At 45.7% G+C, this 8,938-nt stretch overlaps 1 long non-coding RNA gene across 1 annotated transcript; it reads right to left on the reverse strand.

Annotated features, from left to right (window-relative positions):
• Positions 1-459: 459 nt before the first annotated feature.
• On the reverse strand, positions 460-4,281 carry LOC123069701 (uncharacterized). Its single transcript, XR_006432703.1, has 3 exons — positions 3,961-4,281; positions 3,063-3,851; positions 460-2,972 (listed from the first exon to the last, which is right to left on the reverse strand). It is a non-coding gene; the product is annotated as an uncharacterized lncRNA (long non-coding RNA).
• Positions 4,282-8,938: the final 4,657 nt, after the last annotated feature.

An 8,938-nucleotide genomic window follows, 5' to 3' on the forward strand; every position in this document is an offset into this window, starting at 1 on the left:
CAAGTGATCGTGGATGCCAAAAATGGAGTTCCCAAAATTCAAAGGGGAGGGAGTTCGCATCTGGTTGGATAATTGTGAAGCATACTTCTAGTTATATCAGATTCCTGAGTCCTTTAAGTTGATGTCTGCATATCTACACTTGATTGGTAATGCAACACACTGGTTTCAGGCTTATAAACTGACAGACCATTATGGCACCTGGGAAAAATTTTGTGGTGTAGTCATACAGGAATCTGATGTGAATGTGCATAGGAACTGTATGAGGGAGTTGCTTGTATTAAAACAGGAGGGTAATGTGCAACAGTACAAAGCTGCATTCCATCAGCTTGTGTACCAGGTCCGGATGTATGAGGGAGGAGTGAGTGAAACAATGTTGGTCACTCAATTCATGTTGGGTCTAAAGGAAGAAATCAGAGCTGCAGTAGAAATTCAGTTACCAGCCATTGTTAGCATTATTATGGAGTATGCTCTAGTGCAAGAGGCCATGTTAGAAAGAGCAAAACAACAAGCTAATAAACCTAGCAAATACAACTTTGTCAAAGTACTAGCAAAGGAGATTATAGTGGGAAATCCCAGCTCTCTGTAGGAGATATGTGGAAAGCAAGACAACTCAAAGACTATAGGAGACAGAATGGTCTATGTTACAGTTGTGTAGAAAAATTTAGCTCTGGCCATTTGTGTACTAGCAAGCAAACTGCCCAAGCCAAATCAATTGAAGCTGTAGAACAACAAGTGCAACTATCAGACCCTCCTCTTAATGCCATTGTGGTGGAAGAGGCTGCAGAAGAAGCAGTAGCTTATTTATCTGTGAATGCACTTTCTGGCACAACCAATACTAAGTCTATCAGATTGAGAGCATTGGTGGGAAACCAAGTCATGCTTCTACTGTTGGATTCAGCCAATTCTCATACGTTCATTGATCAGCATCTAGCAGACAAACTTAAGTACAAACCTCAGAATCTATCAACACCACTAACTGCCAAAGTGGCAAATGGTGAAAAACTTCAGTGCACACAACACATTCAGGGCTTGGAATGGTGGATACAGGGACACACATTTACCACTGATATGAAAGTTTTGGCTATGGGAGGATATGATGCAATACTTGGTATGGACTGGTTGTCTCAGTGGAGCCCTATGGTCTGTCATTGGCAAGAGGAGTGGATTTAGTTTCAGATGGGAGATAAAACAGTTACACTACAAGGGATGCAGACTCCTCCAGTTACAAACTTGAAAGAAATATCAATGGAGCAAGTGGTAAAATGTCAGAAGGGCAATGAGGGCCACAGCTGTATTGTCCATAATGTCTATGGTGGAACCTTCTGTTGTCCCAAAATGCATTCAGAACACTATCAAAACATTTGAAGATGTTTTTCAAGAGCCTAAAGGATTACCCCCTCACAGAGAATTCGATCATGCCATTTCTCTTCTGCCCAGCAGTGCACCTGTGAATTCCAGACCCTATAGATACTCACCATTATAGAAAGATGAGATCGATAGGCAAGTAGTCAAGATGATTCAGGCAGGAATTGTGAAACCCAGCATGTCACCATATGCATCACCTGTCCTGTTGGTTAAGAAAAAAGATGGAATGTGGAGATTTTGTGTGGATTACAGAAAACTGAACTCAGTGACAGTTAAGAGCAAGTTTCCATTGCCAGTAGTAGATGAATTACTGGATGAACTAGCAGGTGCCCAATGGTTTTCTAAATTAGATCCCAGATCTGGATATCATCAGATAAGAATGGTGGAAAGTGATGAGGAAAAAACTGCCTTCAAAACACATCAAGGGCAATATCAATTCAGAGTTATGCCTTTTGGATTGACAAATGCTCCGGCTACTTTTCAATGTTTGATGAATGTTATTTTTTCAAAATTTATTAGAAAATTTGTGTTAGTCTTCATGGATGATATTCTGATATTTAGTGAAGACTTGGAACAACATCTCCAAGTAGTCCTCTCAGTTTTAAGGGAACACCAATTGCTTGCTAAACTAAGCAATTGTTCTTTTGCTCAACAGGAGCTGGAATATTTGGGTCACACTATTTCTGATAAGGGGGTGGCCACTAACCCTGCCAAAACTACTGCTATGTTACAATGGCCCAGGCCAACTACAGTCACTGAACTCAGGGGGTTTTTGGGTCTCGTTGGCTACTATAGAAATTCTGTGCAGAACTATGGCATCTTGGCACAACCATTGACCAGTTTACTGAAGAAGAAAAGCTTTGAGTGGACAGAGCAAGCTCAAACTGCATTTGATCGGTTAAAGTAGGCTATGTCCACTACCCCAGTCCTAGCATTGCCAGATTTTGCAAAATACTTTTGCATAGAAACAGATGCTTGTGATAATGGCGAGTCGTGTTAACACAGGGGGGCATCTTGTGGCTTATTACAGCAAAGCTTTAGGGCCAACTAACCAGAAATTGAGTATATATGAGAAGGCGTTCATGGCAATTATTATGGCCATTGAGAGATGGAGATAATATATTTCCAGAGGTCCTTTTGTCATCAAAACATACAACAAGAGCCTATGCCAGTTAGGTACACAGGAACTCACTTCGAATCTTTGGAGAAAAGCAATGACCAAGCTAGTGGGATTGCAATTTTCTTTTCAGTATAAAAGAGGTCCTGAGAATAAAGTTACAGATTCACTTTCCAGAATAGGACATATACTTGTTTTGCCTGCTGTGTCTACTTCTCAACCTGTTTGGATTCAAGGAATCCTCAATTCCTATGACACTGAGACTCAAGCTCAACAACTTCTGCAGAAGTTAACTGCCAATCCGGAAGAAGAACCTGAATATTCTTTGGAGAATGGTCTATTAAAACATCAAGGAAGAATTTGGGTGGGGGCCAATGCAAGGTAACTGAGATCATCGAAGCGCTGCACTCTTCCCCTGTAGGAGGGCATTCCGGTAGCTTGGCTACTTACTAGAAAATCAAGAAGCTATTTCATTGGGCAGGAATCAAAACTGCAGTTAAGGAATTCGTGCAACAATGTCAGATATGTCAGCAAGCAAAACACGAAAACTACAAATATCCTGGGTTGTTGGCACCCTTACCAATACCTAGGGGCCCTTGGGAGGATATTTCCATGGAGTTTATTGAGGACCTTCCAAAATCAAATGGATCTTCTTGCATCCTGGTGGTTGTAGACAGATACGCCAAGTACAGTCACTTTATACCCCTTAAACACCCATATACAGCAGCTCAGATTGCTCATATCTTCCTGCAGCAAGTGGTAAAACTACATGGTATGCCCTACACCATTACTTCAGACAGAGACAAGATCTTCATAAGTAATTTCTGGAAAGCAGTTGTTCAAACTGTGGGGCACTAAACTACAGATGTCAACTGCTTACCACCCACAAACTGATGGCTAGACTAAACGGGTCAACCAGGGGCGGGCCCAGGATTTCAACATTGTGTATTCAAAATTTCAAAACATGTTTTTGGAAACCTATAGCCTTTCTTTTAGCGCATATAACCGATTTTATTAGCATATTATACTAGTTTTAAAATATATAAAATATATTACATGCATAAAAAAGTGTCCATAGCCTTGGAAATGTTCAACATATAGAAGTAATAATTGTTCAACACTATGTGGCAAAATCTAAGATATATATAGAAGATAGAAAATAGCAAATGATAATAAACCTTACAAATTGATAAATAGCAAATGATAAGCGATAAGAAAGCTTACAAATTACAGGACAATTGTGCGATCCTTGATGCTTTGATAATGAGTGATGTTGTCCTCATCATTAACTTGCAAGAAGATGAAAGGGAACCAAGCAATCATTCAAGTTTTTCTTGACCAACCGTGTCCATGTCTAGCTGCCTGTAGACTTCAGTGATAGATGAATTCAGTTTGACACTTGGACTATGAATCGCCATGAGAGAAGAGAGCCGATTTTTTTAAGCCAAAGCATTAATAGATCTAATTAGCGAGTATACCTTCCATAGTTGAATCTGCGAGCTATCCGGGTGTGGCCTACCCGCTACAGATTGCGGGGTCCAAAAGTTCAGAACCAAAAGGGGGCGAGGGAACAGGGATGGAGATGGATTCGTCATGCCGTCAGCACCGCCGCCATCACGCCACGCTACTGTGATCGATCGCCGATCAGGCGACAGCAGCAGCCCTGCCCTGGCCATGGCTTTCTAGCGGTTGGCGGCTAGCGCCGCGTGCGGTGTGAAGAGAACTGGGATCAGGGTAAGGGCGCTGCCGGTTCTTCTCCTGATCTAATCGATGGACTTTTTTTTAGAGAACGGTGGACTGTGTGTGTGCTGCAGCGATTGGGCCAATGGGCCATGTCGGGTGGTGAGGGGAAATAGAAGCCTCTGGTTTGGGCTGAAATGCTTTTTTGTGGGGAATTACGAAAGCTTTATTCAACAAAGGCGTTCGCCGAGCAGTCAGCCAGAAGGCTGCTGATCAGGAAGCTGGGAGTTTCACCAATCCATCTTTCGGTCGTGTGCAACATACAGGCATGTTGTGCACAAAGATGTGCAGGACCGTTGGCTGATCTAGTTACATGTTGAAGTATGAAAACATCAAAATTATTACATAGCTCTCCAATTCGCAGAAGAATAGGTGCCACGATAGAACGAGATCCATGACGAGTGTTCCAGAGATTGACCACCTCAAGGTAATCCGTCTCCATGATAATCTTCTTGAAGCCACGAAGATTTGCAACGATAACTCCTTCCCTTAGTGCCAAAGCTTCAGCAATCAAAGGGTCAGTGACTCCAATAAGCGGCTTGCTCTAAGCCCCTAGAAATGAGGTAGAGGATCGAAGTACTCCTCCTGCTCCTCCTTTCCCATCATCACGACGGGTAGCTGCATCAGTATTGCATGTGATAAAGCCTGGTTCCGGCGGCCTCCACCCATGCCCCGGAAGCACTTTGGCTTGTTTCAGTGGAATATCAAGGAGAGAAAGTGCTTCCCTAGTGAGACGAACTGAATGCGCCGGATCAATTCGTTCTTCACCGTGAGTAATACGATTTCGTGAATGCCATATGGACCACATGAGAGAGATGGTGATAGATCTTTCTCTCGTCGTGAACAGATCATCACACATAATGTCCCTGGCCCAAGTATCAGAATGTAGCCGTGGCAAGCGATAGTCAAACGGCAGTTGGGCCTGTTCCCAGAATCGCCTTGCATGTGAGCACTTCAACAACGCATGCTCGAGGTCTTCATTCATGGCTTGACAGATTTTGCATAAGCTGATCTGTCGGATGTGTATGTGTCGTAAGGTTACTTCATCCGGGAGTATTCCCTTGACAACACGCCACCAAAAAACTATCACCTTTGGGACTACATTAAGCTTCCAAATTGCATTCCATAGTTGTTCTTGATCTGAGGAACCGGTAGCCTGCCCTTCATCATGAGCATGACGCTCTTTCTGATTCATTAGAGCATGGTACACCGACTTGACAGTATAGATGTCCGAGTGAGGGAGTCCTAGACTAGGGGTGTCCGGATAGCCGAACTATCATCATCGGCCGGACTCCAAGACTATGAAGATACAAGATTGAAGACTTCGTCCCGTGTCCGGATGGGACTTTCCTTGGCGTGGAAGACAAGCTTGGCGATACGGATATGTAGATCTCCTACCATTGTAACCGACTCTGTGTAACCCTAGCCCTCTCCGGTGTCTATATAAACCGGATGGCTTTAGTCCGTAGGACGAACAACAATCATACCATAGGCTAGCTTCTAGGGTTTAGCCTCCTTGATCTCGTGGTAGATCTACTCTTGTAATACCCACATCATCAATATCAATCAAGCAGGACGTAGGGTTTTACCTCCATCAAGAGGGCCCGAACCTGGGTAAAACATCATGTCCCTTGTCTCCTGTTACCATCCGCCTAGACGCACAGTTCGGGACCCCCTACCCGAGATCCGCCGGTTTTGACACCGACATTGGTGCTTTCATTGAGAGTTCCTCTGTGCCGTCGCAATCAGGAGGGATGCCTTTTCCCGTCTTTAAAGACAGCGCCGTCGTCAGGGGAGCTTTGGCCCCTGGCCAAACTATTCGGCTAGGCGGTTTTCTCATGACCGCCTGTTCGGTCACCGCTCCGACAATGACCTCTCAAGTCATCAAAAGCGATCTTCACGTCAACTCGGAATTCGCCGAGCAGCTAGATCCGATGGAGCTCTCCTCCGTAAATGAGCTCTTGGATCGCATCGCCGCCCTGGGAGTCGCCACGGACTATGATCAGATTGGGCTTAAACCGATCTGAGAGAAATTAATTCTCCCCAAGCACCCACCATGTTGTCGTGGTAGAGGAACAATGCGGCGACTCTTCCTCTATGTTAAAGACCAGTTATGTCCGGATTCCTGATCCCTTCATGCCGGATTCCCGTGGAGGGACGGATGTCAATCAAGTACTAAACCTAAAGTCAGGCATCGAACCAGATTTGTTGGATAACATCCAGCAACCCAAGCTTCCAAATCCGGAAACTTCTCGGCCTTTGAGCCTCAGATCGGGCGGGGTTCCGAATTTAATTCCGCCCGCCTACCCAAACATAAGCGATCTATCTCAAATACGGCAAGAGCCCGATGAAACAGTACATCACTACTGGGCCAGATTCCTCCTGGTCATGGACAGGATAAAAGACTGCCGTGAGGAAAGCGCAATCTCAATTTTCTGCAGCAATTGCACGGACAAGGGAATCATGAACGCCATAAGTCGTCGCGAAGTTACACGCTTCGCCGATCTGGCGACCATAGTACAAAAATACTGTGCAATGGAGAGTGCCTGGAAAACCGAAACCAGGTTTTGGGACAATCCGGCCCTGAATACAACCCTAGTTCGAAATAAAAGGGTGCGTCATACTCAAGCACCTGGGTTAAAAACCAAAAAGCAAAAAACCCCTAAAGGGCACGAAACCGTACTGGAGGGATGGCTCAACGAACCCTGTAAAATCCATAGTACGGAGGGCGCCACTCCAACACATAGCCTTCGAGCATGTTGGATACTACGGCAGGTGGCCAAAAGTGGCGAAGGCTTTCTAGCCCCGGGCAACCAGCCCAACAGTACCAGTACGGTATTAACAGTCTTTGAGACTTTCGCATCAAATAACATGCGGAAACGAACAATCCGCAGCCTCGCCGGAGTCTACCAAGTAGCAACAACAAATCCATGGAGCGACACGACTATCACCTTCAATGCCAGCGACGAACCTAAATTCCGAACAGCTCGAGCACCAGCCGCATTGGTCCTCAGTCCGATAGTGGACGGCTTTCGTCTTACCAAGGTACTCATGGATGGCGGCAGCGGATTAAACCTCATCTACGAGGAAACCATCCAAAAAACAGAAATTGACTGGAGCCGCATTGAGCGAAGTAGCACAACCTTCAGAGGAATAATCTCTAGTCGAGAAGTACGCTGCACAGGAAAAATCACACTAGACGTAGTGTTCGGCTCGCCGGACAATTACAGGTCCGAAGATGTCACGTTCCAAGTGGCCCCATTCGGCAGCGGATATCACGCCTTGTTAGGGCGAGAGGCATTCACAATCTTCCAAGCTATACCCCATTACGGGTACATGAAGCTCAAAATGCCCGGGCCCAATGGAATAATCACTCTTGTCAGTGATCCAGATATAGCACTCCGCGCTGAAAATAAGACAGCTGCACTGGCCCTAGAGGCATTATCCGAAGCCCTAGCGGTAGAGGAACTCACTGCGCTGCGCTCCATGGTGGATAGGGACGATGTGATACTCGATAAGAGGTCTAAGTCCACCTCTTTTAAACCAGCAGACGAAATAGTCAAATTCCAAGTCCATCCAACGGACCCTACAAAGACGGCCTCCATTGGGGCACAATTAAATCATGATGTAGAAGCCGCACTACGAGAAATCCTTCGGGAAAATTGGGACATTTTTGCCTGGCACCCTTCAGACATGCCAGGAATCCCACGCAGGCTGGCAGAACACAGCCTAAATATCCTAAAAGGATTCAAGCCAGTCAAACAGGCTCTTCGGCGATTTTCCGAACCCAAAAGACAGGCAATGGGAGAGGAGCTAGCCAAACTCTTAGAAGCCGGATTCATCAGAGATATAAAACATCCGGACTGGCTAGCCAACCTGGTAATGGTACCAAAAAAGGACAAATCCTGGCGCCTTTGTGTCGATTTCAAAGACCTTAACAAGGCCTGCCCAAAGGACCCTTTCCCTCTCCCTCGCATCGACCAAATCATCGACGCCACCGTAGGGCACGATTCATTGTGCTTCCTCGATGCATACTCTGGATACCATCAAATCAAGATGGCGGACAAAGACCAGGCATCAACGGCATTCATTACTCCGTACGGACCATTCTGCTTCAACACAATGTCCTTCGGACTCAAAAACGCCGGCGCAACATATCAGCGCATGATTCAGACATGTCTGGCCACCTAGATAGGCAAAACAGTGGAGGCATACATAGACGATGTGGTCGTTAAGACCAAACACGTCGAAACTCTAATAGACGATTTGAGGCTTACATTCGACAACCTCCGAGCATACGACATTAAGCTCAACCCAGAAAAATGTGTTTTCGGCATACCAGCCGGAAAGCTCTTAGGCTTCATTGTATCCGGTAGAGGAATTGAAGCAAACCCAGCCAAGATCCGGGCTCTGTCACAATTGGATATCCCAAAAGACCTCAAACAAATACAAAAATTGACGGGATGCGTGGCGGCTCTAAGCTGCTTCATCTCCCATTTGGGAGAAAAGGCGCTGCCCCTCTATCGCCTCCTCCGGCGCACCGAACACTTTGAATGGACGGATGCTGCCACGGCCGGACTCGAAGAAATTAAGGCCATATTGGCAACAAATCCGGTCCTGGCCGCGCCTAACTTGGGCGAACCTATGTTATTATATATCGCGGCAACACACCAAGTTGTCAGCGCCGTACTCGTCGTCGAACGAGAAACAGAAGGA

The sequence above is a fragment of the Triticum aestivum genome, chromosome 3B, assembly GCF_018294505.1.
Source record: "Triticum aestivum cultivar Chinese Spring chromosome 3B, IWGSC CS RefSeq v2.1, whole genome shotgun sequence".
NCBI lineage: Eukaryota > Viridiplantae > Streptophyta > Magnoliopsida > Poales > Poaceae > Triticum > Triticum aestivum.